This window comes from Trachemys scripta, chromosome 4, assembly GCF_013100865.1.
Source record: "Trachemys scripta elegans isolate TJP31775 chromosome 4, CAS_Tse_1.0, whole genome shotgun sequence".
Classification (NCBI taxonomy): domain Eukaryota; kingdom Metazoa; phylum Chordata; order Testudines; family Emydidae; genus Trachemys; species Trachemys scripta.
In genome coordinates this window covers 52,404,199-52,421,546 of record NC_048301.1, presented here as the reverse complement: position 1 = coordinate 52,421,546, position 17,348 = coordinate 52,404,199, and positions in this window count along the sequence as shown.

Sequence of the window (17,348 nt, the reverse complement as noted above, 5' to 3'; positions counted from 1 at the left end):
ACCAGTTTTGTTTGTATTTTGCTGGAAAAGTTACAGTTATTCATTCTCACTGTAGGTTTGTGGCAATCATGCTTCTTATTAATTCCTTCTGGTGCTTATATACCTGATTTCACAGGCAATGCAGCTGTGCTAGAGCTGATCAAATAGGTTTCCCCACTTCTTTGTTCCCTCGGTGTGTCTCTATTTCAGTTTCTACCTCAATAATTCCTTAGAAGAGATAAAGAGTCTCCCATTAAGCCCCATGCTCTCTGCCCCCCTGCTCATTTGAGAAATATTTCCCCCCTTTGGGTTCTTTTGGGGGGGAAAAGGGCTTGTGTCTCCATGAGGAAGACTGACAGGACCATTTCTCCCTCTCAAGGTGTGAGCCAAGGTCACTGTGTTCTTCCTCACTGTGGTCTCTACGTATTCCTCTCTGAAATGGACCTGTGGAAGAAGTGACATGATACAGGTGCTGCCGGCTGGGAGAGCAGCCTGAGGCAAAAGCCTCCAGCTCACATGATATTCCAGGCAGGACTGAATCTCCATTAGACGAAACTTAAAGAAGAGAATGACCTGGAGTCACTCCCCTTTATGTCCAGGCGCCCCGACCGACCTCACTGAGGCTGGTCAGGAGCAACCAGGAGACAGCAGCAGATGGTGCAATATGGCTGCTAACCCTCTTTGCTAACTTGCAAAGGCAAGGAGCTACTGCTGTGTAGCACTGCAGTACCGCATCTGTCAGCAGCTCCCAGGAGACGTATGGTGACAGTGAGCTGAGCGGGCTCCATGCTTGCTGTGGTATGTTGTCTGCACGGGTAACCCAGGAAAAAAGGCGAGAAACGATTTTTTGCCATTGCTTTCATGGAGGGAGGGAGGCCTGACGACATGTACCCAGAACCACCCGCGACAATGTTTTTGCCCCATCAGGCATTGGGAGCTCTACCCAGAATTCCAATGGGTGGCGGAGACTGCGGGAACTGTGGGATAGCTACCGTAGTGCAACGCTCCGAAAGTCGACGCTAGCCTCGCTACCGTGGACGCACACCGCTGCCTTAATGCGCTTAGTGGGGACACACACAATCGACTTTATCTAATTGATTTCTAAAAAAATCGAATTCTATTAAATCGACCTAATTTCGTAGTGTAGACATACCCTCAGGTAGATGGCATGAGAAGAAAGGATCTTTAGGTTAGGGGAAACTACTAACTTCCATCTAGGTACTCCATGGAAGAAAGGTGATAGAACCTTTCCTAGAGACCTGTCTACCCAAGAGGTATCAGGGAATACTGCCTATACACACACACACACACACACACACACACACACACACACACACACAAAGCAGTGGAATTTATACACAATGCTGTCAAATGCATAAAGTTCATAGAAAAAACCTGGAGATTATTTTCCCTTCTAATACCTTTCACTTACAGTCTAGTTTTAGTTATAGCTTGTTGTAATATTAACTGCAACCTTTAACAATATTCATACAGAAGAGTGATTTTTATGTTGGTGGTGCCCATGAAATATTATCTAGTATTCACAGACAGGGGGAAATGGTATCATTATATAAATACAATTAAAACTTCATTGGAAGATGTCCTGTACTCACTGTTCCCCTGACTAATTGCATGAACACTGTTGTAAGACTTTACCATAAATCTCTAACCGATAACTCTTTGCACCAGTTTGTATTCCTGCCAGTGCCAGGTAGGAGTAATGAATGTATTGTACTTAACAAGTAGTATCTCATGTCACCAACAGAATACACAGGCTGCGATTTCACATTCCTGGCTCAAATTGTAGATGTGGCTTGTAAGTGTAAAGAAGTGATATTTAACATGGAAAATTATGAACAAATATTTGTTTTGCTGTGTTATTTTTCATAAGTATGAGTGCTGATAATCTCATTCAGCCAATATAGCTTGGTCCTAAATTGCAACATATTTCTAACAGTCTTTCATGAGCAGGGACTGTTAGTGCCATTTTATATCAGTTTTGCAGGAGGAGCGGTTGCTCACTACGAACAATGCTGTGGTCACAAAACTCATTGTGTTAGACATTCAAAGCAGTTAACAAGGACTCTGCATTGCAACTCAAAGCTGAGCCCACAACTCTCTTTGGAAACATTCTCCACTGATGCATCAGGGTCAATCAGGCCTCCAGAGACAAAAAGCAAGAGCACTGAATCTCTGTGCCTCCTATTAAGTAGGATTGGTTGGATACTAGTCTGAGGAAGCTCTGCAAAACATTGAAAAAAAAAAAAAAAAAAAAAACCAACGCTGGGTAACCTGGATTCAGGTAAGTTTCTTTTGCTTTCCCGATTTGTTACTAACTCAAAACCCAAATCAGATTTGCTGAAAGGCTTCAGGCAAGTCTAGACCAAATTTCAAGTGAACTTGGTACAAGATGCAAGTGAATCAGGCAATTTATATTTAGGGTAGGAACCAGGACACACAAACCTGTGTGAGGGCCTAATCCAAAATCCATTTAAGTCAATGGGACTCTATTATTAACCTCAACTGGCTTTGGATCAAGCCACAAAATGCAATATTTTACTGAGTTCTGCTATTCAATTCTGAATGTTCATACAGGATCAAATTCTTGTTGAGATGGTTTTAGTAATATCTGAGCTATTTAAAACTTTGGTAGTACTTGTTCATTTCCAGACAAGAATCCTGCAGGTTAAATGCTCAAAACTATAACTTAGATTCATATCTAAAGTTGGTAAATTTCATTACAAAAAGTTACTCCATTGTTAGAACTACTATTATTGAAACGAGAGAGGAAACTAATGTCACATTAAGTGCCACAGTGCCAGCGTTCATGCTTGAATGAGAAATAATTCAAAGCATCTATAATGTTAGTAGCTTTGTGTGACTGCAAAAGCCACTCCATCCACAGATATGTAATTTATACAGCACTTTCCAAAGTGCCTTGTCTTGCACTGAATGGTATGAATGCTCTTATGTGCCAATATAACAGAAGCCTTCAAGAAGGGTATTTATTTTTGAATTATCAGGATCTTTAAGTGTTCTCTGAATGCCAGCCCCCATGATACACTAAATAATGTGAAGTCATCATTCATTAGTTACCTTTCTCTCTTTCAAATACAGCACTTTGTTACTTTAGCTCTGCCGCTTCAATATATTTCTGCTTCTTTATGTGCCTACTTTACAGGCAGAGCATGCTTTCCTGGAGCACTGATGGGTTCTGGATGGTTTGTGCTGTTTCAATTACTGAGTTTTCCCCCCCTTATCTGGAGAATCAACCAAGAAAGATCTTATTGATCAATACAAGGTCAGTCATCAGCTAAAGCATCATCACGCACAATCTGATATCGTACAAGGCGCCTGATGTCAACTGCATCAATAAGACTTGGCTGAAAGATTCTGCTAGCTCTGTGCTATCATCCCTCCTCCCTTACAATCTACCCAGTAAAAGCAAGAGTGCAGGAAGGGTAAGGAATGTGGGGGAGGTCACGGCCTAGAAACAATCTCCTTGAAAAGCATTCACTTGGGGATTGAATCTAAGGACAAGATCAATGTTGGAATGTTTCTGGTATATAGCAACCTCTCCACAGCTCCAGTGGATTCATGCCAGAGCTAATAGACCTGCTGTCTGACACAAGGGATTCACATATTAGTTTAGTCCCTGGACTAATGTGTACAATGAATTAATTTGAATGTGGCTCTGAAACATTTGATCACTCTTTCCTCCTCTGCTTTATTTTCTCCCTTGCCATCTGCAAGCTCTGTGCTCTCCAAGGGAACCTTAAAATGACTACTTTTCCTGGATATCCTTCAGAGAATCATGTTTTCCTCTCCTCTGTCTGTTGGAGTTCATTGAGGTTCTGGTCTGTATCACCTCTTCTTCTACCTCAGTCCTTTACCAGCAACCGTATCTGTCAACTAGTCCCTGTGTGCAGTTAAGGGAAGAGAAGTAGATTTGGGAATTAACTTTTATCATATGTCCAATCCAGATCCATCCCTGTCTCATGCATTTCCTCTTGTATAACCCCAACACCTAGTGAAACTCAGTCTCTTTAAAGCTGAGTGGATGAAACCGACTTCCATGGAGCTGCACCAGTTTACACCAGCAGAGTATCTTTCATGCTTATCTCTCTACTAATACAGCTCAGCCCTTACTTATTCCATCACCAGATCTTTCTTGAGCAGAGGCTGCTAGTGGCATATTGTGTCAGAGTATTTTTAGCAAGAGTAAGTGTCCAATGGGGAGAAAGGTCAGTAGGCTAAAACAATAACTGAATATTGGTGCACAATTAAATGTCTCAAAATTCCTCAATTCCACATCTAGAAATAGTTCAGTTATGGTCACAGAGCAGAAGTATACTGCAGCGTATAACCACAGTGATGATACAAAAGGCCTAAAATTCTGTATTGTGAACACTGACACAATAGCAGTATTTGGTCTCAGAGCATATCTGGATCTTAAACTGATCACCAGTAAACCGACTTTGCCTTAATCTCTCCAGATGAAAATAATGTATTTAGGTGCAGCTGCTGCATACAGGTTACACCCATCCCCCCAAGCAAATAAAACTTGACATGGTACCAAGGCATTACATTTACCATAGATCTGTCTTCCTCTTCGCTCACATTGCTTTTTGTAGCTGAGCAACAGTTGCATTTAGCTGGTCCTTAACTCCCTTCAAATCATCTCTACCTGGATTTGTTGAATTGGCCCATTGTTCAGTTGAATTTACAGCACTTTAGTTTACATATTATACATGTTTTGTCACCAAAATGAACTTTATTCTCCATAGCAAATTGATTGCACATCACTCAGGAAAAGCTTTTTTCTCCCTGCTGGCATTGAAGTAGCAAAGTTCTATTAGCTAATATTCAGGTTTGTGAACAAGCCTAATGTATTAGTGCTTTGGCTGTCTATCAACAATATGGAACAAGTGAAAAAATGATGGTTTTGGATCAGGGCAGCACCTTGAGTCTACTACTGCTGATGAACTATTATAAAATAGTTAAGTCTTAGTTATTTTGGTTGGGGAAGATGTTAGACAGGACCTAATGTTAGCATCTATTCATTCAGCTGCTGCTGTGTATTTCCTCATGGCATGATACACACCCTGTTAACATATAGAATAAAACATTGCCTCTGAAAAAATGGAATTTCTTCCTACCTATCTCCCTAGGAATTCCAATTAACTGGACCCTCAAAAAATAACCACAAAAGTTTTCAGCAAAACTACTGAGAAATAAATGCTCTAGCAAGCATTTTCTTACTAAAAAGCCTGTAAAATGGGGCTCTCATCTAAGACGTAAATAAATCTCCCAAACTTACTGCAGTGCTGTGTCTATTCAGTATATTGAATACTTTAGAAGTGTATGAACATTCATGCTAATAACTAGTCAGTTCCCTCACCATCTAGTTATGCATTTAAAGTTTGTTTGACATCTCTTAAGCAAACCACAATGAGATATAGAGCCACAAGTTACTGACTCCTAATGAATGCACTAACTAGGCTTTTCATATCCTCACTGAAAAATATTTCCCCAGTCAGAGTTTCAAACAGACTGCCACATATTTCCTTACACCTCATTCCTAAATTAACCAAAGAGACAGCTTTATGAAGCCAAAATCAAATGAGACCTTTTCTAGCTACCACTTTCCTCTCTCTATAAGAAAGATCTGACTTCTACCATGATAAACAAGTAGCTCAAACCACATCACCTTATATTGTGCTGGGAGGAATTGGCCAATTTACTACAGCTGGACACAACTATATTTCCCTGGTAGGCAGGCTCAGCACCTGTCTGCCTTTAAGGACATGCAGCTGTGCTCTTTCCTCTACAAAGGGAGAGATTTTTAACGCTTTCCTTTCCAAGTACTGAACAGAGTCTTCACCTCCTCACAGACCCCGATGTTAACATAATATGAAAGCAGTGCAAAAGCATTTCTTTTTAACGGAAAATTTACTCCAAACCAAACTGGTCCCACTAAGAAATTACTCAAAAATGTCAAGCAAGAAATTTGGAAGTTTCTGCACAGCTCTACTCAAAAAGTTGATCCTCTATAGAGGAAACATTAATGTTCTGATCTTGCAAATGCTTTTGCATGTGTTTAACTTTGCACATATGAGCAGCTCCACTGAGGCCAAGGGGACTACTAACATGAGTAAAGTTAAGCTTGTATGTAAGTGTTTGCAGGAATGGAACCTAAATGAAGTGCAAAATAAGAAAAAATAATCCAGGGATATTCCTAAAACCTCTGCTGTGGCTGCTAGTATGGAATCAAGGAAGATCCAGGAATCTACCTGTGGCAGAATTCAGATCCACAAAGGGCTCCCCAGTTCAATGTCTGGTGATACAAAATCTAGTAGGAATTTACACATTCTTTTGAAGATGCTTCTTTGAAATCACAATGGCACACTGTACTACACTTAGTTCAAGAGACAGCTGTAGGATAGACTTTTCCCAGAATACCATGCTTGTCAGGCTGTAGCTACAGGGTTAAAAGCAAGAGTTTTCCCTTTATGAAGACTTTTGCAGCCAGCTTGTGGTTGGATACCAATGACAAATAGCCATTGCATGGGGAAAGCATAAAAGTTAGAGTAAATATTTTAAAATGGCATCCTTGAATAGAGTTTGTAAAATGAAGCATGTTATTCCAAGGGAACACAATGTATATTTGATGTTGAGAAAGGATTTATCAGCTGCGGTTTCTGTTACATTTGAACTGAAGAATAATAAACTTACCTTCAAATAGCTTCCTTTGAAATAATGAAAAACCTCATCACTTTATTAACTTGGGGAATCCCAAACCTATGTAACTATCTCTGATGAATATTCAGATTTTGCATGGGAATAATTAACACTGCAAGTAAATGCTTTAGTTACCATATATAAATGAATTCCCTGCACTGAATTTATATCAAACTCTATTAATAAGACTTTCAAATGAATTTCAGTTAAAGAGGCAACCATAATTAAATGATGTTAAACAATTATAAATTACTGGAAAACATGCAAAAGTCCAATTGCAGTACAACTCATATATGATTTATTTGTATCACTCTATAAATTAGTTGGTATGGTGTCTGTATTGTTAGCCATGTTTCAGTTTTATGAAATATTCTTCTGGATACCTCAATTTTTATCATATAGACCGACTGAAGGGCTTTTTATTGCTCATGACTAGAGGATTCCTGTTGCAAAGAATTAGGTCCAAAATCTGATTACAATGGATTCAAAAACTGGTGGGTAAGATACTATGAACTCACATATTAATGTTTGTTTGTCTATGCAGCACAGTCTTTTAGTCTAAAACAAAGAGAAAAGTCTCCCCTACACTTCTGAGACATTCAAACAGCTTTGTATATAGGAAACAAAGGAGCAACTGAAAACCAAGAGGTCATGTTCAAAACAAGAATACTACAACAGAATCTTTTAAATCTGATCTTTTATGTTTTTGGAAAAGCAGGGTTGAATGAGCTATGTCAAAGGAAGTAAAGAGTAAGATCCTAATTCAGGAAAGCACTTAAACTCATGCTTAACTTTAAGCACATGCTTAAGTACCACTTTAAGCACTTAAATACATGCTTAAATATAAATGGAGATCCTCAGATTGTGTAAATTGTCACAGCTCCACTGAAGTCAATACACACAATGAAATAAATGGACCTATGACAATTTACACCAGCTAAGAATCTGCCTCTGAGTGCTTTGCAGAATCAGGGCCCCCAAGAACAAGGGAAAGGGAGAGCCCCAGAAAAGTGATTCTAACAGGAGTTATGTGAACACATATTTGAGATGATTGGGTCTCTTATTTCTCAAAGAAGAGGTGTGGAAGTTTTATAGACTAAGGCCTGGTCTACACTACAAAGTTAGGCTGATGTAAGTTACCTTGCATCGACCTATTTGGGCATATGTCTACACTCAAATTTGTCTCAGGTGGATGTTAGCACCCTGTTAACAGTGACACAATAAAACCATCTCCCCGAACAGCATAGAGTCACGGTTAACATACTGAGGTTGATATAGTGTGAGTGTAGACATCACATGACCTATGTCAACCCTAACAGTACTCCAGCAGCTGTCCCACAGTGACCTGCAACAGTGACCACTCTGCTGACAATTGTAAATTCCACTGCACAGAGCCTAGAAGCCATCCCGCTCTTTCACACACATACCCCGTGTGGTTTTGAAATTCCTTTTCCTGATTGCCACACCTAGCTGCTCACCCTTGTTGTGTGCAACTGCCTAACTGACTATGCCAGCTCCAAGCACTAGATGTGCTGCTGCCTGGAGTAAATAGGCAGTATTGGATCTCCTAGGCCTGGGGGAAGAAGAGGTTGTGCAGGAACAGCTACAGACCAGCCGTAGAAATGTGGACATCTACAAACAGATTGCACAGGGGATGGATATCTGGGATCAGCAGCAGTGCCACGTGAAAGTGAAAGAACTTCCCCAGGGATACCACAAGGCCAGGGATGCCAACAATAGATCTGGTGGTGTCCCATAGACCTGCCCCTTTTACAACAAGCTGCATGCCATACTTTGCGGAGATCCCACCAGTACCCTGCAGACCTCTGTGGATACCTTGGTGGACCCCAAGACATAGATCCTTGTCAACAACAGCTAGGAAACGGGGGGGCGGGGAGTTGAGGAGGGTGGGTCTGGTTATGCCACAAGCCAAGACCTGTTTGAGACAGTCTAGTCAGTCCCACCAGCCAAGCACAGACGAGCCCGAAGCAGGGGCAGGAACCTTGAGTAAGTGTATGCATGCATTTTCCCTTACAATGTTTCAATGTAATGATGACGCCCAGTCCATCCCCAAGTAAGACACAGGTATCGACTTTTCAGAAGAGGAAGATGTACGGTATAACAAACAGAGGTAGAGTTAGCATCTGCTTTTCATTCCCCTGTTGGATCAGGGCAGGAAGGGCATGCAGAGCTCTTTGTTTATATGCATAGGCACATCCCTTTTATCCTCCTGAGAGATCTCGATGACATTTTCATGGAGAAACTCTGCAATCCTCTCCCAAAGGTTTCTAGGGAGGGCTGCCTTATTTCTTCCTCCACACTAGGACATTTTCCCACAACACTCTGCAATAGGTTCAGATGGCACCATCACAGCAAACAGACTAACAGCGTCCAGGCCCAAGCAGCTTCAGGACACCCGTGGCAGCTGTGTTCTCTGTGCCTTTGTGACCCTCAAGAGTGAGATATCATCTAAATCCACCACTGCATGTGGGAAATAGTGCCAATATTCAGTGCCTTTGCCCTTTACTCGTGCCCATGGAATAGAGACCAAAATTTTAAAGCTTCATGCACAGAACAACCTTCCCCCATTGCCCCGGTGAGCCATACTCACTATGGTTGAGCCTGCCAAGCAGTGCTATGCAGAGGTGCTTCAAAGCTGTAGTGTCTATAAACATTTCTTATTAAAAGTGTTTATGAGAGTAAGGTAAGAGTGTATTTAAACATATATTTCCCTGTCATTTGTGACTGTAAAACCAATAGTACATCTATCTGTTTTTATCAGCAGCTTCTGGTATGGTGACCTTGAGAGGTGCCCTCTCCACACCCACAGAATGCCTGATCCTAAGGAGGAGAAAGGACTAGGGAGGACATGTTCAGCAAGATCCTGCAAGCCAGTGTTGCATCAGACTGTGAACAAAGGGCTTGGAGGGCCAATATGACTAACCGTATTGAGAAGGAAAGAGAAGAGGGGCCCAGGAATCCTAGTAGGATAAGGAGAGGAAAATGCAATGTAATGAAATATTAAACTGTATTATATTTACCCACTAGGTGGCACTATGTGTAGCATAGAATCATAGAAATGTAGGGCTAGAAGGACCTCCAGAAGTCCCTCCAGTACCTTGCACTGTGGTAGAGCCAAACAAACCTAGATCATCCCTGAAAGGGGTTTGTCAAACCTGTTCTTAAAAACCTCCAGCGATGGAGATTCCACAACCTGCCTTGGAAGCCTATACCAGAGCTTAACTACCCTTGTAGTTTGAAAGATTTTGTAATATCTAACCTAAATCTCCCTTGCTGCAGATTAAGTCCATATTTTCTTGTCCTACTGTTAGTGGACATGGAAAACAATTGAACATAGTCCTCTTTATAACAGCCCGTAACATATTTGAAGACTGTTATTGGGTCTCCCTTCAGTCTTCTTTTCTCAAGACTAAACATGCCTGGTTTTTTTTTAACCTTTCCTCACTAAACCTAAACATTTTATTGCTTTTGTTGCTCTCCTCTGGTCCCTCTCCAATTTGTCCACATCTGCGGCACCCAGAAATGGACACAGTACTGCCGCTGAGGCCACACAAGTCCTGAGTAGAGTGGGACAATTGCCTCCCATGTCTTGCATACAACACTCTTGTTAATACTCCCCAAAATGATACTAGCCTTTTTGCAGCTGCATATTCAATTTGTGATCCACCATGACCCCAAATCCTTTTCAGGAGTACAACCCAATGAATTCGTCAATGAATTTCATCTTGCTGAATTTAGACCAAGTCTCCTATTTGTCAAAGTCATTTTGAATTCTAATCCTATTCTCCAAAGTGCTTGCAACCCCTCCCAGCTTGGTGTCATTTGCAAATTTTATAAGCATACTTTCCATTCCATTATCCAAGTCATTAATGAAAATACCGAATAGTGCCACAACAAGGACTGACCGCCGTGGGATGCCAGTAGATACTCACTCTGAGTTTTGATAGCAAACTATTGAAAATTATTCTTTAAGTATGGTATTTCAACCAGTTGCGTGTCCACCACCCTCCACACACACATCCACTAGGTCAGTAACCCTGTCAAAGAAGAAAATTAGGACGGTTTGGCATGATTTGTTTCTTGACAAATCCCATGCTGACTATGCTCTATTATCCTCCAGATGCTTACAAATGGATCGTTTAATCATTTGTTCCAGTATCTTTCCAGGTATCAAAGTTAGGCTGGCTAGTCTAAAATTGCCTGGGTTCTATATGTTCCCCTTTTTGAAGTACTATGTTTTTCCTTCTTTGGTTTTCTAGGACTTCACCTGTCTGCCAGGACTTTTCAAAGATATTGCTAATGGATCCAGAATTATTTCAGCTAGTTCCTTAAATACCCTAGAATGAATTTCATCAGACCCTAATACATCTAAGTTGTCTAAAGATTCTTTAACCTATTCTTTCCCTATTTTGGTTTGCATTCCTTCTGTCTTTTTCTTAATATAAGGTTAGTTTCATATCTGGTCACTATTAACCTTTTCAGTGAAGACTGAAGGAAAATAAGCATCAAACACCTCAGGTTTCTTGATGTCTTCAGCTATTAGTCCTCATTCCTGGACTTTCCTTCATCTTTTTCTTGCTCCTAACATATCTTCTTATTGTCTTTTACGTCCCTTGCTAGTCCATTCTCATTATTCTGCTGCTCTCACTCCTTCCTTTCCTTAGAAATATGAAATCTATCTTTCCTGCTGTTATCCAAATTGCCTTCCACCTTCAGGTTTGCTACACAATTCCTCCTTGTTGGTCAGAATCAAATCTAAAATTGCTGCCTCTCTGTTTACTTTGTACACTTTCTGAAACAAACAATTGTCCCCAATATATTCCAAGAACTTATTGGAAATGTTGTGTTTCGTCGTATTACTTTTCCAACAGATGTCTGGGAAGTTAAAGTCCCCGACCACTACCAGGTCTTGTGTTTTGGATATTTCTGTTATTTTTTCTAGAAATGCCTCCTCCACCTCCTCTTCCTGATTTGGTGGTCTAGAATAGACCCCTACCATGATCTCACCCATATTGTTTACCTCTTTTATCTTTACTCAGAGTCCCACAACTCATCTGTCTCCCACTTTCTTCTGGACCTCAGAACAAGTGTAGACAGGGCAGATGCTAGCATTTAGGCAAACTAGGTGGTTGCCTAGCGAGCCAAGATTTGGGGGTGCCCAAAAGCGGTGCCCCAATTGTTTTTTACAGCGTTCCTATGCCCCCTCCCCGAGCACGTGGTCGCTGCTCCACTTCTCCTACCTCTTAGGCTTGCGGCGCCAATCAGCTGTTTGGCGCCGCAAGCCTGGGAGGGGAGGAGAATTAGAGCAGGGATGGCATGCTCGGGGAGGAGGCGGAGCAGAGGTGAGCTGGGGTGGGGAGCTGCCACGGGGCGGGGCACCTCAGGGCGGGGGGGGGGGGGGGGGGGCGCCCGCGGGGGGGGGGGGGGGCACAAGGTAGAAGTTTCGCCTAGGGTGTGAAACTTCCTTGCACCGGCCCTGAGTGTATATATTCTTGATGTACCATGCAACACTTCCTCACTTTGTACCCTGCCTGTCCTTCCTCAACAAGCCATTCCCTGTATACCAATATTCCCGACTTGAGACTTACCCCACCAAGTCTCTGTGGTGTCAATTAAGTGATAATTTAGCTTATGCACTAATACTTCCAGTTCTTCCTATTCATTCCTCATACTACTCGCATTTGTGTATAGACATCTAAGATGTTGAGCAGATTTCCCTCATTGATTTCCCTCTTGTTTCCCGTATCTGAGCCGAGAACAGCCATAGCTGGCAGTACATTAAAGAATCTCATGGAAGACACATCTGGTGTATCTCTACATAAAAGAATCTCTGTAGCTAGTCCATATCTGGTACAAGAGTCTGAGCTGCTAATAGTACTCCTGAAACCTACTGTGTACAATAGGTACATGACAGGCATCAAGACATATCAGGTCTTCTCTGTCAGAAAAACCCAAATACTGCAGTTCCTACGTTGACCTACATGTCCAAAAATCCTGGACTCTCTTTTTCATTTCTTGGAGAACTCCATGTTTGCAGCTGTCTACACTCCCCAACATACCACATAGCATCACAGGCCACATTCTTACCTCTACCACTGCATGATGGTGGACAGTAGGGAAAAAACACACTTTCACATGCATTGACCTGTAGGAAGAACCACAGCTGGTGTATGTGAAGCCACAATGGACTACAGTTGTGCACTGAAATGGACAGAAATGTTTACTTCCTTTCCAATTTTAAAGTTGCACTCTGCTAATTTATCTTAAAGGTTTATTGCCTGTGGGTTTTTTTGTGCATTGGGGGTTTGTTGTCATTGTTTTGTTTTGGCACTGGTTTTCCCACTCAATAAAGTTCTATTTTTGGAGAATAAAATGATCTTCATTAATTCATAACACATATTGCAGAATACATAGTCGTACTCAAAGCAAATGTAAATGTAAATGCACAGCAAGCACCACATAATACAAGAAATCTCTCAGTCAGATTTATACATGTACAGAAAGCCCTACACAATTCCAAAGCTCCAAGCCCAGAGAACTCTCTAACACAGCACACTACTGTGGATGACCACTAAAATGCTTTTTCAAAGCCTCCCTCAACTGAATAGCTCCAGGTTAGGCTATTGTGTCTGGCTGTTCAAAGTCAGCAGATAGCTGCTCCACCTCCGCCCTTCATCCTGGCAGCAGCTTTGCCTCACAGATATTCTGCAGGACACAACAGGCAGCTATAACCATTGGGATACTTTTCTCAATAAGATCTAATCTAGTGGATAAGTATCAAGAACATCCCTTCAGTCTACCAAAAGCACACTCAGCTGTCATTCTGCACCTGCTGAGTCGGTAGTTGAATCTTTCCTCTGTGCTGATGAGATGCCCAGTGTATGGCTTCGTGAGCCAGGGGAGCATGGGTTAGGCTGGGTCCCCTAGGATCACTATTGTAATTTCAGTATTGCCAATGGTAATTACCCAGTCACAAAAGAATATCCCTACTTGTAGCTTTCCGAACAGTCCTATGTTCTTAAAGAGGTAAGTGTCTTGTACCTTTCCTGAACAGCCCACATTGATACTGATGAAGCATCCCCAGTAATCCACCATGGCTTGCATAACCCTTTCTATTGAATAACTCTGTAGCTAGGTAGGCGGGTGCCAAAATAGGGGTATATGTGCCATCTACTGCCCCACCTAAGTTCGGGAACCCCAGGGCTACAAATCCATCATCTATGTCATGCACTTTGCCAAGAGTCACAGTCCAGAGAAACAGGAGACGATTAATGGCCCTACGCACTTGCATGACAGTGGACATTCCAATTCCAAAATGATTTCCAACTGACTGATAGTATTCTGGCATTGCAAGCTTCCAAAGTATGAGCACTACTCACTTTTCCACTATCAAAGCAGCTCTCAATCTGGTGTCTACACACTGGAAGGCTGGAGCGAGCTCACCACACAGATTCAAGAATGTTGCTTTTCACATACTAAAGTTCTGTAGCCACTGCTCATTGTGTCAATCCTGCATTACAATGTGATCCCACCAGTCAGTGCTTGTTTCTCGGCCCAGAAAACAGTGCTCCACCACTTGCAATTGCTCTGTGAATGCCACCAACAACCTTGAATTCTTTGTTGCTATATCCCTCAGCAATCTGTCCTCCAAGAACTCGTCATGTCCTCTGTTGTTCATAGAATCATAGAATCATAGAATATCAGAGTTGGAAGGGACCTCAAGAGGTCATCTAGTCCAACCCCCTGCTCAAAGCAGGACCAATTCCCAGCTAAATCATCCCAGCCAGGGCTTTGTCAAGCCGGGCCTTAAAAACCTCCAAGGAAGGAGACTCCACCACCTCCCTAGGTAACGCATTCCAGTGTTTCACCACCCTCCTAGTGAAATAGTTTTTCCTGATATCCAACCTGGACCTCCCCCACTGCAACTTGAGACCATTGCTCCTTGTTCTGTCATCTGCCACCACTGAGAACAGCCGAGCTCCATCCTCTTTGGAACCCCCCTTCAGGTAGTTGAAGGCTGCTATCAAATCCTCCCTCATTCTTCTCTTCTGGAGACTAAACAATCCCAGTTCTCTCAGCCTCTCCTCATAAGTCATGTGCTCCAGACCCCTAATCATTTTTGTTGCCCTCCGCTGGACTCTTTCCAATTTTTCCACATCCTTCTTGTAGTGTGGGGCCCAAAACTGGACACAGTATTCCAGATGAGGCCTCACCAATGTCGAATAAAGGGGAACGATCACGTTCCTCGATCTGCTGGCAATGCCCCTACTTATGCAGCCCAAAATGCCGTTAGCCTTCTTGGCAACAAGAGCACACTGTTGACTCATATCCAGCTTCTCGTCCACTGTGACCCCTAGGTCCTTTTCAGCAGAACTGCTACCTAGCCATTCGGTCCCTAGTCTGTAGCAGTGCATGGGATTCTTCCGTCCTAAGTGCAGGACTCTGCACTTGTCCTTGTTGAACCTCATCAGGTTTTTTTCTGCCCAATCCTCTAATTTGTCTAGGTCCCTCTGTATCCGATCCCTACCCTCTAGTGTATCTACCACGCCTCCTAGTTTAGTGTCATCTGCAAACTTGCTGAGAGTGCAGTCCACACCATCCTCCAGATCATTAATAAAGATATTAAACAAAACCGGCCCCAGGACCGACCCTTGGGGCACTCCACTTGAAACCGGCTGCCAACTAGACATGGAGCCATTGATCACTACCCGTTGAGCCCGACGATCTAGCCAGCTTTCTATCCACCTTACAGTCCATTCATCCAGTCCATACTTCTTTAACTTGGTGGCAAGAATACTGTGGGAGACCGTATCAAAAGCTTTGCTAAAGTCAAGAAATAACACATCCACTGCTTTCCCCTCATCCACAGAGCCAGTTATCTCATCATAGAAGGCAATTAGGTTAGTCAGGCACGACTTCCCCTTCGTGAATCCATGCTGACTGTTCCTGATCACTTTCCTCTCCTCTAAATGTTTCATAATTGATTCCTTGAGGACCTGCTCCATGATTTTTCCAGGGACTGAGGTGAGGCTGACTGGCCTGTAGTTCCCCGGATCCTCCTTCTTCCCTTTTTTAAAGATGGGCACTACATTAGCCTTTTTCCAGTCATCTGGGACCTCCCCCGATCGCCATGAGTTTTCAAAAATAATGGCTAATGGCTCTGCAATCTCACCCGCCAACTCTTTTAGCACCCTCGGATGCAGCGCATCCGGCCCCATGGACTTGTGCACGTCCAGTTTTTCTAAATAGTCCTGAACCACTTCTTTCTCCACAGAGGGTTGGTCACCTTCTCCCCATGCTGTACTGCCCAGTGCAGCAATCTGGGAGCTGACCTTGTGCGTGAAGACAGAGGCAAAAAAATCATTGAGTACATTAGCTTTTTCCACATCCTCTGTCACTAGGTTGCCTCCCTCATTCAGTAAGGGGCCCACACTTTCCTTGATTTTCTTCTTGTTGCTAACATACCTGAAGAAACCCTTCTTGTTACTCTTAACATCTCTTGCTAACTGCAACTCCAAGTGTGATTTGGCCTTCCTGATTTCACTCCTGCACGCCTGAGCAATATTTTTATACTCCTCCCTGGTCATTTGTCCAATCTTCCACTTCTTATAAGCCTCTTTTTTGCATTTAAGATCAGCAAGGATTTCACTGTTTAGCCAAGCTGGTCGCCTGCCATATTTACTATTCTTTCTACACATCGGGATGGTTTGTTCCTGCAACCTCAATAAGGATTCTTTAAAATACAGCCAGCTCTCCTGGACCCCTTTGCCCTTCATGTTATTCTCCCAGGGGATCCTGCCCATCTGTTCCCTGAGGGAGTCAAAGTCTGCTTTTCTGAAGTCCAGGGTCCGTATTCTGCTGCTCTCCTTTCTTCCTTGTGTTGTTGTGGTACTTCCCAAGACTCTGATAATACTGGAGAATTTTGTGTTCTGTATTTGCAATGTCCATGAGAATAGTTCAGCGGTGTCTGGGCTCCATGCTTCTGTCTGAGATGGTGGACACTGAAAAGTGCCATATGGGTTGGTGAGCTTTAGAAAAGGGTGTAAAAATTATAGGATATGGATTGCATTATGGGATGGAGAAAGTTGTTTGGTGGGAATTTGATGCCAAGCTCGCAGAGATTCCTGGGTGAGTGATTTCTGTCCCACAATACATTGTGAAAATTTCCCAAAAGACACTGCACCACACTGCTGTGCATGGCACATTGGGATACCTATCAATGGTTCACTGTAGTTTGCATTGACTCAAGCAATCCTGGTAAGTACTCACAGCACTGACACAAGCAGCCAAGTATGTACGCTCCTGACAATATGCAATCTTCTGTGGCTGTACGTTGACGTAACTTGCGTTGACCAGAGTTTGTACTGTAGATATGGCATAAGCCCTGAAAAAGAAACTGGAATTGCTCTCTCTCTTTCTCTCATATGCATGTGCACATTATTCAGTGTGTGTTACATGTCCCCCTTTGTGCCTAATCCATGGAGAATATAAATCTGTTACACCCTCAACTACAGAGCTTTAGCTTAGGCCAGGGATTGTCAACCTTTGGCATGCAGCCCATCAGGGAAATCTGCTGGTAGGCAGGGACAGTTTGTTTACCTGCAGCG